This window comes from Heterocephalus glaber, unplaced genomic scaffold (assembly GCF_053883595.1).
Source record: "Heterocephalus glaber isolate CG9 unplaced genomic scaffold, H.glaber_assembly_v1.0 deba00001593, whole genome shotgun sequence".
NCBI classification, from domain to species: Eukaryota; Metazoa; Chordata; class Mammalia; order Rodentia; family Bathyergidae; genus Heterocephalus; species Heterocephalus glaber.
The window spans coordinates 8,021,999-8,034,611 of NW_028258368.1; the positions used below are offsets into that span (position 1 = coordinate 8,021,999).

The 12,613-nt window shown below is 38.9% G+C and overlaps 1 protein-coding gene across 1 annotated transcript in view; it reads right to left on the reverse strand.

Annotated features, from left to right (window-relative positions):
- Samd5 (sterile alpha motif domain containing 5) overlaps positions 1 to 12,613 on the reverse strand; it is a 425,986-nt gene that overhangs the window by 16,508 nt on the left and 396,865 nt on the right. The gene's annotated exons all lie outside the window — the stretch shown is intronic.

The following is a 12,613-nucleotide window of genomic DNA, read 5'->3' on the forward strand; positions in this document are numbered from 1 at the left end:
CAAATAAACATATGAAAAAATGTTCAACATCACTGGTCATTCGAGAGATGCAGATGAAAACAACACTGACATTCTACTTCACCCCAGAAAGAATGGCAGCTATCAAGAAATCAACCAATAACAAATGCTGGTGGGGGTGTGGGGGAAAGGAACCCTTCTTCATTGTTGCTGGGAGTGCAGACTGGTGCAACCACTATGGAAACCAGTATGGAGATACCTCAAAGAACTAGGATTAGAGGTCCCATTTGCCCCAGCTATTCCCCTGCTGGGTATCTTCCCAAAAGAATTAAAAGATTCATACTACGGTGATATTTGTGCACCCATGTTTATAGCGGCACAGCTTGTAATAGCTAAAGCTTGGAAACAGCCCAAGTGCCCATCAACTGGAAACTGGATAAAGAAGATGCGTTTTTTTTATAAAATGGAGTACTACTCAGCCATAAAGAATGAGAAACTAGAGTCATTTATAGCTAAATGGATGCATATTGAGGCCATACTCTTAAGTGAAATAAATAAGACACACATGTGTAAATACCAAATAGTTTCTCTGGTGTGAGAAACTGAGAGTGTAAATAAGGACTAAAAGGATTAATAACTAATAATTGATACTTTGAAATAGGAAAAGGTCCAAAGGGGTAGGGGTGGTGGGAGGGGAAGGGGAAAGGAAAGAAGGGAAAGGAAAAATTGTGAAAAAAGAAAAAAAATGGAAACAAAGTCTATGTAAATAGGGAAGGGTGGAGGGGTGAAAGGCACACAGGTAATGGGGAAAAAAGAAGAACCAAGATACATCATGTACAGGTACAAGCACCCAAAATAAATGTAAATGTATTGTATACCTAAAATGTTCCAATAAAAGAATTTAAGAAAAATAATAAAATAAAATGGAGTACTACTCAGCCATAAAGAATGAGAAACTAGAGTCATTTATAGCTAAATGGATGCATATTGTGGCCATACTCTTAAGTGAAATAAATAGGACACACATGTATAAATACCGAATAGTTTCTCTAGTGTGAGAAACTGAAAGTGTAAATAAGGATTAAAAGGATTAATAATGAATAATTGATATTTTGAAATAGGAAAAGATCCAAAGGGGTAGGGGTGGTGGTAGAGGAAGGGGAAAGGAAAGAAGGGAAAGGAAAAATTGTGAAAAAAGAAAAAAAATGGAAACAAAGTCTATGTAAATAGGGAAGGGTGGAGGGGGTGAAGGGTGCACGGGTAATGGGGAAAAATATAAGAACCAAGATACATGATGTGCAGGCACAAGCACCCAATGATAAATGCAAATGTATTATATACCTAAAATGTACCAATAAAAGAATTTAAGGGGGAAAAAAATCTATAGACAGGGTCCAAATGGACACTGATTTTAGTTTAGCAGTGTTTCTTATAAGGAAGTAGTGGGAAAGAAAATGCAAAGGCAGCTTAGGACAATGGTTTAGTGGTCCTTGACCTCTTCTTGTCCATGAAGAAATCAAAATGCATTTCAGCATGTATACAGGTAGGACAGCAGTTGTGACCATGTCTTACCCTTCTTACCTAAAGTGCCTGGCACAAAGTAGGTACCATATCCCATTTATTTTATTTGTGGAAAATGAAGGATTGGACACATGTGCTCACTTCTCTCCACTCAGAGAAGCAGAAAGGTGGGACTGACTCTCCTGTTGATCTCCACTTTGCTAACACTGTTTAGTCATCGCGTCTTCATGTCACAACGTCCTCAACAAATCAATTTCTCTCCAATGTTGTCACTTTTATATATTGCTCTCTAGGAAGTTTCACTAACTGAGTAACTTTCTACTGGACCCATGGCATCTGTTCCAATGAATTCACCATCTTTGACAAATAATACTTTATTTTCTGCTATTTGGTCAAATTTAACCATTTTAAAATTTTTAAATGAGGTTCTGATATGTATTTATGGATGAGTTAGTAATCATTGGGTGTTAAAGTTTGAAAAGATACTATTCTGGTCTTCAAGATATGTACAGTTTGGAGATAAGGCATATATAAAATAGTAAAATGTAAAGCAATGTGTGCTAATTGATGTATTACAGGATTGCTGAGAAGACAAAGATCAGGTGTGGCTGTGGTTATCTTGGACAAGGTCCTTAAAGTCCTGATAAGTAGAGTTCTGATAAGTAGAGCCTTGAAGAGAGAAGAGGGGTCACAATGATGAAACAGCTGGGAATTAAGAGCAAGGAGGTGGGAAAGTCCAGGGAACATTCTGGAAATGGAGAATAGTCAGACCTGACTAGACTGGGATGTATGAGTTGGGCATTTGGATAGAAAAAGAAATCAGAACTAAATCTCAGAGGGGCTCCAAAGGTCCATTAATGAGTTTGGATAGAATTAGTAGGCAATGATAAAGAAGGTTGGTTAAATAGATCTCAGTTCAGATGCTTAAGCCCCATACAGGGAAAACTTCATGTGAAGACAGAGGCAGAGATTGGAGTGATGGATGTTCAAGCTAAGGAAGTCAACAAGGGCTGGCTGTTGCCAGAAGCTGAAAAGAGGCAGGAATCAGAGCACTGATAAGGAACCAACCCTGCCACCACCTCAAACTTGTACTTCTAGTCTGTAGAATTGTGAGATACTCAGTTTCATCTGTCTAAGCAACCTTGTCCAAGATACTGTTAACAGCAACTCTAGGAAATGAACAAAGATTTATGAAAAGGAAAGAAGGAAATATCTCTAATGATCTAATTTGTATAAGTTTGGATCCTATGAGAATCAAATGCTGTGACAGTATTTAACTAAAAGGATTTCCTTAGGAGAGATATCTGGCGAAAGGTATAGTGAGGAAACAGAAACAGGGAAGGAAAGAGAGAAGGAAAGTTGGGCAGAAACAGCTTAGACTTCAGTCCAAGCAAGATTTGGCACAGCCACTAGTAAATCCATTAGCTTTTGCCCAGAAGTGTGTCCTTGGTGCCGTCTGCGCTGCACTTGGTCAATGAGCAGCCAGCCAGAACCTGGCTTAGGCTGTGACCACAGAGGGCAGCCCCAGAACCCTCTGCCAACCACGTTAGCCAGGCACACTGCAATGGCCTCCAAGAAGTCATAAAACCAGGAAAAGGAGATGAAAAGACTAGGATTGGAGCCAGTGTGATCAGGCAGTGACATGCACTGAGAAGAGATCCATTTGGGTATAATTTTAAGCACCAACTTTAAATTCAGATGGCTGGAACAGAGGTCTAGGGTGCAAGTGATAAGTTAGGAACGAGGATTTCTGAGTCCTCTGATACAATGCCTCTTGTGAAACCCACAAACGTGAAATATGTGGGAAGATAGGGAAGCAGAAGGAAGCTCCAAACTAATAAAGTTTGCAGAGGAGATGTAAGAGGCTGGAGGCTGCAGTTTCCAGGGGGCCCAGGCAGAAAGTTTGTTGACAGCAGTGGGGTGAGGTGGGGGTGGGGCTCTCAGAACCAAGCACACAATGCAATCAAAGAGAATGACAGTGGCCTTCTTCATTAGGGGGGACTTTCCAGAAGGTGACGAGGCGGAAGTCTGGCCTTAAGTGAAAAGAAAGGAGTCCTTGCACTCAGCAAAAGCTGACACTGTACTTCTACTTTCCTGGTAAGGGCTGAGAAAAAGACAGGAGTTAAGGGGGAAAAACTCAATCAATCTTCCAAGGAAAAATATTTGGCATTCTGAATGGCGTCTGAAAACCTACTAACATAAAATGTTGTTATAGCTCCTCCAGTGTCTTTTGTCTCCCAAACTATCTACCAACATTAAAGTTATGTGTTCTGGGATTCACACTCTCAAGTAATAGAAAGAAGCTCCAGGAATAATACAAACATCATATATATGTTTTAAGTTGTGATTTTTTCCTATTACAATGTCTTTCTCTTTCACCAGATAAGAAGATTCATCTCCATCTGATCACAATCGGAAAAAAATACCAGAAAGATAAATTCATGGTTTCTTCATTCTTTAGAGTAATTGGGGATTCTTTTAGCAAGCCTCTACAAGCCATGGTTACAAGTCCATGGTTACAGCTGCATATTTTCCACAGGGAGCTCTTAGCTAATAACTAACAGATCAATATCTGTGCCTTGTAGGGGACAGTGTGTTCCCATAACCACCATGCTGACCTCTTTGGTTGCTCACAGCTTGAGAGTCTTCCCTACAATCCCAACCCTGGCCTCCACTCTTCAGTGATGATGAAAAGGTTACTAAAAAAGTTAAAGCATTAGTCACACAGCTGTCTCGATCCCTAAAACAATCAAGTAAAACAAGACATTTGATGATGGCTTATTTATATCTGCTTTTACTTTGCATCGTTTTCAGGAATCTGATAAAGCTAAACTGAAGCCTAGGAAATATTTATTCTCTCCAAAACAGAGAAATTGTGAAGGCCAGAGCTGGAGGAGATTTCTTCCCTGTTTCTGTTTCCTTGTGTTGCCCCTACACTACCTTACAGAGAATTCAATACCATCCACTGGTAAAAGGGCCTGCTTAATAAAATTATACACAATCAATCAATAAATTTTAGTCTGAAATATGTTAAATTGGATATTTTTAGTTTTTTTACTGCGTTTTAGAAATTGTCTCACTTTGTAGATTTTTACTTTTAAATACTATTCTCATTAAGTAGCTTCATAATACAAAGTGAAAAATCTTTAGCAGAAGAACAATTATTCAGAGGTTAAAACCCAATACACATGTTGCTCCGATATTTTAATAATGAGTTAGTCCTACCGTTTGTGCTAATTAATATTAATTTCGCATGAAGTGAACAGATACAGTACAACCAAAATAACTAAATTCTATTTCAGTATGAGTTATTAAAGTGCTCGTATTATAAACTGAAGTCAAAGCTGACACAAGCTTCTGTGATATTAAGCAACTACTCAATGTTACAAATTCAGGCATATTTGGAATTCCACCACCAGTGAGAGATCCAGCTACATAGAGCCTAGCCTTCCAGAGGGGAAACCTGCCAAAGCCCCTTTAACCACACTCCTGTAGGAATTTGTGTGCTTAATTAAATGCACATACAAAGTAAACAGCAGAATCACTATGTACTCCTATACATATCACTGCTGCAATAGAGAGCTGAACTCCCTGATGGTGACTACTCATTAAACAAGACATATGGAGCATACATAGGAATTGCTTCCAATACCATACATTCAATTTAAACAATACAGATAAAAAATAATGAAGAAAATATCTTATATAATACTAAGTGGAAGAAAAGTCTTTAAGATGGTTCAGTCACCAAAAATACAAGAAATAGCTTTCAGAGGTTCACTGAGCATCTGTTTTCAGAGGCCTCCAGACATGTTTTGGTGTCATTTTATTAATCATATAGTTTCTGAGCCATAATGTTGCACAAGATGATGCACCAGATACAAAATTTGTGGGAAAGAAGAATATATGATATTTGCTGAGTCCACAGAAATATTTCCTGGTAGACTTTTAATTTCTTAGAAACTTCTCAAAATCAAAGTTCCTCCAGAGTAGGACCACAGATAATGCACAAGCAGATTCTCAAAAGCCCACTTTTGCATTCACAACCAGACTAAACGGGGACATAGAGCAGGGCAGCTGTGGTGAGTAACCTTTAAGGTGGCTTCAACTGCTACAGTATATATTCTTGAGTGTAATTTCCTTCTTATCATGGAATGTGGCAAAAGGGTATCAGTCCCTTAATTCCATTAGGTTGTATAAGACTCTGTATACGTACACATGTGTGAATGTGTGTATTGCTTGGTTTGAAGAACTGAGCTATTTCTACAAGGAAATCAATTCTTTGTTAAAATTAATTTTATGGGTACATTTTAGGTATACAACACAATGACATTCATCATTGGAAATTTGGACCTTTACTTAATCTCTTTTGGTTCTTATTTCTTCTGCCTTCCCCTGCCCTCCCTCAACCCCTCCATCCCTCCCTATTTACAAAGACTGTTTCTATTTTTTCATTTTCTCATATTAATTCCATTCCCTTCTTTCCTTTCCCCTACCCCTCCCACTTCCTCTTCCCCTTTGCCCCTTTTCTTCCTATTTCACATTATATATTATACCTTTTAGTCCTTACTTACACTTTCAGTTTCTCACACTAGAGAAACTATTCGGTATTTACACGTGTGTCCAGTTTATTTCACTTAAGAGTATCGGCTCAATGTGCATCTATTTAGCTATAAATGTCTTTAATTTCTCTTTCTTTATGGCTGACTAGTACTCCATTTTATAGAAGAACCACATTTTCTTTATCCAGTCTCCACTTGATGGGCAATTTGGCTGCTTCCAAGTCTTAGCTATTACAAACTATGCTGCTATGAACATGGGAGCACATATATCACTGTGGTATGATTCTTTTAATTCTTTGGGGAAGATCCCCAGCAGGGGAATAGCTGGGTCAAATGGGACTTCCGGTCCTAGTTCTTTGAGGTATCTCCATACTGATTTCCACAGTGGTTGCACCGGTCTACACTCCCACCAGCAGTGGGGCAGGGTTCCTCTTTCCCCACAGCCCTGCCAGCATTTGTTATTGGTTGATTTCATGATAGCAGCCATTCTTTCTGGAGTGAGGTGAAATCTCAGCCTTGTTTTCATTTGCGTCTCTTGAATGACCAGTGATGATGAACATTTTTTCATATGCTTATTTGTTATTTCTACTTCTTTGTCTGAGAAATGTCTGTTCATTTCATATGTCAATTTTTAGATTGGGTTTTTAAGTTTGGTAGGTCTGATTTTATAAAGTTCTTTATAGATTCGAGATAGTAAACCTTTATCTGAGGAAAAGCAGGCGAAAATTTTTTCCCCACATTATAGGTTGTCTCTTCACACTGTTGGTGGTTCCTCTTGCTGTACAGAAGCTTTTTAATAAGAAGAGATTCCACTTGTTGATTGTGCTAGTTCATGGGAAACTGAGGTTTTGTTCATAAAATCTTTTCCTACACCAATGTCTTTTTTTTTTATTAAATTCGTTTATTGGTACATTGTAGGTATACAACACACTTACATTTCTCATTGGGAATTGTACCTTTACATAATGCATCTTGGTTCTTATTTTTTCCCCTTTCCTAGCCCTCCCTTCACCCCCTCCACCCTGCCCTATTTACAAAGACTTTATTTCCATTTTTTCCATTTCTCAGCATTTTTCCTTTCCCTTCTTTCCTTTCCCCTGCCCCTCCCACTACCCCTACCCCTTTGGACCTTTTCTTCCTATTTTACATTTTCGATTATTCATTCTAATCATTGGTACATTTTAGGTATACAATATAATGACATTCATCATTGGAAATTTGCACCTTTACATAGTCTCTCTTGGTTCTTATTTTTCACCCTTGCCCAGCCCTCCCTTCAACCCCTCCAGTCCTCCCTATTTACAAAGATTTTGTTCCTATTTTTCCATTTTCTCATATTAATCCCATTCCCTTCTATCCTTTCCTCTAGCCCTCCCACTTCCTTCCCCTTTGCCCCTTTTCTTCCTATTTCACATTACCTATTATACATTTAGTCCTTACTTACACTTTCAGTTTCTCACACCAGAGAAACTATTTCGAATTTATTCATGCCTACACCAATGTCTTTAAGAGTTCTACTTAACCTCTGTTCCAGCCAGTTCAGCATTTCTGTTTTAATATTTAGATCTTTAATTCATTTTGATTTCAGTTTAGTGCATGGTGAGAGATATAGGCCTAATTTTAATCTTCGGCAAGTTGAAATCCAATCTTTCCAGCACCATTTATTAAAGAGGCTATCTTTCCTCCAGTGGGGGTGTTTGGCTCCTTTGTGGAAGATGAGGTGGCTGAGTGTGTCTGGAGTTGTTTTTGCATCTTCTAATCTGTTCCACTGGTCCTCAGTCTGTTTCTTTGCCAGTACCATGCTGTTTTTATCACAATAGCTTTGTAGTAGAATTGCAGGTTGGGGATTGTGATACCCCCTGCCATGTCTCTGTTACCTAGAATTGCTTTTGCTATTCTGGGTCTCTTCTTGCTTCAAATGAATTTTTGGATTGTTTTCTGGAGGTCTATGAAGTATGCTGCTGGGATCTCAATTGGAATTGCATTAAATCTATATAGCAGTTTTGGAAGTATGGCCATTTTCACTATATTAATCCTTCCTACCCAGGAGCAGGGGATGTCTGTCCATTTTCTGGTATCATCTTCAATCTCTCTTTTCAGAATGCCATAGTTTTCAGAGAAGAGGTCTTTGATTTCTTTCGTTAGGATGATTCCTAGGTATTTCAGTTTTTTGGATGGTATTGTGAAAGGAATTATTTGCCCTATTTCTCTCTCAGTGAGTCTGTCATTGGTGTAGAGGAAAGCTATTGATTTTTGTGTGTTGACCTTGTAACCAGCTACTTGACTGAATTTGGTTATTAAGTCTAGAAGACTTTGGGTGGAGTTCTTGGGGTCTTCCATATAGAGTATCATGTCATCTGCAAATAATGACAATTTGACTTCTTCATTTCCTATCTTTATTCCTTTTATTTCTTTCTCTTGTCTAATTGCTGTGGCTAATGTTTCCAGAACTATATTGAACAAGAGTGGTGATAATGGACATCCTTGTCTTGTTCCTGATTTTAGTGTGAAGGATTTCAGCTTTTGACCATTTAGTATGATATTGGCTGTTTGTTTTTCATAGATGGCCTCTATCAGTTTGAGGTAGAGACCATCTATTCCAATTTTTTGTAGGGTTTTTATCATAATGCATTTAATTTCTTTTTGTGCCTGATGGATTGATTCTGCTGGGCCTCCTGGGGTTGTGATCTTCATTGTCTTTTCTAGGATTTTGTCTAAAATATTTTGGAGTGCTGGTTTGGTATTCATGAAGCTCCTAAGGTGCTCTTTGTCATGCAAGTATCTTATTTCTCCATCAATTTTGAAAGATAGTTTTTCAGGGTGCCTCAATCTGGGTTGGAGGCTGTTTTCCTTTAGGAGTTGGAACACGTCACTCCAAGCTCTTCTTGCCTTGAGGGTTTGCACTGAGAAGTCTGCTGTGATTCTGATGGGCTTTCCTTTATATGTGATTTGTTTCTTTTCTCTAACTAGTTGTAGAATTTTGTTCTTCTGTTGAGTTTCTGGTCTTAACTATTATATGCCTATGTGTAGATTTTTTTTGATCAAGGCTAGTTGGAGTCCTATATGCCTCACTTATCTGTATGTCAAGTTCTTTTCCCCTCCTTGGGAAGTTTTCTGCCATCATTTTTGTGAACAGTTTTTTATGTCATCTGCATGCTCTCCTGTTTCTTCATTGACTCCAATCAGTCTTCTGTGTTCTTCTTCGCATCATCTAGTAGCTGCTGCATTGATTTCTTGTGTTCCCTTACTATTTTAAAGAAATTTTTCTTTTCCTGGTCACTAATTGCAATCTTATCTTCTATATCTGAAATTCTGTCCTCACATTGGCTCATATAAAATTTCTGTTTCAGTAGACATAGTGCCAAGAAGCCAATTTATATGGTGTTAAGTATGAATTATCTACTCTAAAATATAAGCTTAACTGTGAAATATGTTGGCTTACATTATTTCTTCTCTACTTCTGCCTCACGTTTCTAAGAACAGCTATAGTGTCAGAAGTATTAGTCATCGTGAAGACAGTAATCCATGAGGACTGACTTGTAACCTATGTCACCATGCAGCCCACACCATCACTTGGCATATATGTTATGCTTATTTTACAGCACAAGTGATCACTTGTACCCAATTTCTCAGCATGTGGGTATATCTAGCTCATATTGTAAAACCTGACTATTTGCAGAGAAGTGAATCTCAAATTATTTCTTTACATGGATGGAGAGTGAAAATGAGGAGAGCATCTTTTTTTGGCCCATACTCTTACCAGACATAATTGGTGACTATCTTATTAGATAATATCCCCAATATAGTGGTTTCAATCATGACCCCCCAGTATTTTCTAGAATGGGACTTTGTTTGGATACATGTAACTTATAGATCTAGTTAAGGATCTTGAGAGGAGACTATCCTGGATTTAGGTTGGGCTCTAAATCCAGTGACTGGTGCCTATAAGAGAGAGAAAAGGAGATTTCAGATGCACAGACACAGAGATGCAGGAGAATATTTAGGTAGACATGGACGTAGAGGTGGGAGAGATGTACCCATAAGCCCAGGAACACTAAGGATAGCTGGAGACAACTGGAGTAGGTAAGAGAGAATAGATTTTTTCCTATGTCTTTCCAGAAGGAAACAATCTTGCTGACATCTTAGTTTTGGACTTCTAATCTTCTGAGCTTTGAGAAGACTAACTTTGTTGTGAAACTAATAAACTGTTTGACATCTTGGTTGCTGCTGATTTTCAGCTCTTTCCTTTTACTGTCTATCATTGAACTTTTGTTTTTTGCTTTCTTTTAGTACTAAGGATTGAACCTACAGGCTGTGAAGCTATATACCTAGCCCTTTTCATTTTATTTATTTTGAGGCAGGGTCTCATTAAATTGCTAAGTTTCCCAGGCTAGCCTTGAATTTGTGATCCTCTTGCTACTGCCTACCTAGCTGGGCCCTGTCACTACAGTTAAGGAAAATTCTTTCCTTCATTTCTCAACAAATCTATATATACGTAAATAAATAAATAAAATAATATAAATAATAAATATAATATAAATAATAAATAAATAAATATATATATTTTTAGCAGGGATTGAACTGAGGACCTTGCACTTGTGAGGCAGGCATGGCACCACTGAGCTAAATCCCTGGCCCTCAACAAACATTTATGGAAGTCATTTTTTATGAATTCATTGTCAGCTGGCCACCCCAGTTCCCTTCTATCCATGGTTAGGGACAAACTCACCTAAAGCCACAGAACTCTAACTGCTCTTAGGGGCTGTGATCCAGGAGTGTGGCTGTAGGTAGGTCTCCCTGGGGGCCAGCTTTGGCTGTTTTCTTTTCTTCCAGCAGGCTGTTGGGCCCTGAATGAGCAGCCCTTACTTTATTGAGTGTTTTTACTCATGGAAACCTGGTATTTTATCAGGGTACCAGAGCCCACAATGATTCAGCACCCCAAGAGCAACTTGAACCAGAAAAGGTCAGGGAGTAAGCTAAGTGTAGCTGAGCAACATGTCTTACTTCTCCCTGATAAACACAGTATGCGCTTCTAAAGAAAACAGGAAAGGATCCTCCTGAAATACCAGCAGAATGCTTGGGCTCTCTGGTCTCTAAATCTGCCTCTGGATCCTGTAACTGTAAGGAGTCTCAGTTTTGGTACTGCCCAGCATGAAAGTGATCCAAAACCTTCCTATTATGTCTGCTGAGACTCTATGAAATGATCAGGTCCTTAGATGCTCTCTCAAGAACCCTCTCAAGATCCTCCTGTGTTGACTTCAAGGTCAACTTGATCAGATGGGTGCCCATGCAAGGACATCATTGGACAAGCCTTGATCAAAGTCATTGACCATAGAAAAGCAGGGTTGTCCCCTGCTTCAACAATATTATGGTTTATGAAGCCCCAGTTTCCTTTACCAGCAATACTTGCACAAAACTTCTTTTGGAGTCACTACATAATCCCTGAACATCTACTAGAAAAAATATATGCAGTCCAAGATGAGGTATGTCATGGTTTATCAAAGAAAAAAATTGTTTACTCTCTGTACTCTCCTCCCAGACAACACTGTCACCCTTTCTGCTTTGTATCAAATCATAACATTATCATCAGATGACAGACTAGATGGAATGTGGTTATTTGTTTGTTGTCTGCTTCCTTCAGATAAAACATCAATTACATGAAGGCAAAGTTTTGTTTGCTTTGCTAATTATGGTTATTCCAAATACTTGGAACTTTCAACAATCCCTGGAACATATACATCAACTAACAAATACCCATTAATGAATGATACGAATGAAAGAGTCATGATATGTACTAAAGGCCAAGCTTCTTCCACAGGTGGTGAGATGCCTAGGAGACATACCAGGAAATAGAAGAGACCTATAAAGCAACTTCAGGGGGAAGGAGAGAAGAGGATGACAGCTGTGAGCAGGTGCTGGGCTCAGTAGGTGGGGCATATTATGATGAAGGGCACATGGTTCCCCAGGCAGAATTCTCTGGTATGGACTGGAGTTTACACTACCACCTGCTTTCCAATTCTTAAGCCCTTTGGGTTCCAGAGCTCTCCAAGGCCACATGATGTCAGTATGATGTAACTACGCTGTGAGTGTTCTCAGGAGGCTGGCTCAGCCATGCGTAGGTTACATAGCATTGATCTCTGGGCATACATGGAGGGTACCATAGACCCATGCAGAGCCAGGATTGAATCATAGGCCAGTTGCACTAGAGGTACTCTGTGTGTCTGGGAAAGCACATGTCCTGTTACAAATCCAAGTCACTAAGAGCAGTCTACATAATATCTACATTAATATAGCTGCTCCCTCAGCATCTATTTTTAGGCCTGGTGCAAGTTGTCTGAAATTTAATCATAATCTGTCACCTTTGGCCTCGTTAAAACTTGCCCTCCTTGTGTATTTTCTTTTGATTCATGAAAACCTAACATATCCCATAGCTGTTGATCCCGATGAAGCCTCATTGTCAACCTGAGAATTATGTAAATAAGTTCTTCCCTTCCGTTCTTCATTTGTTTTTAAAATAGCCAATCCACAAATCTCTGTTGGAGGTACCAAGGGGCACCTACCACCCATGGACC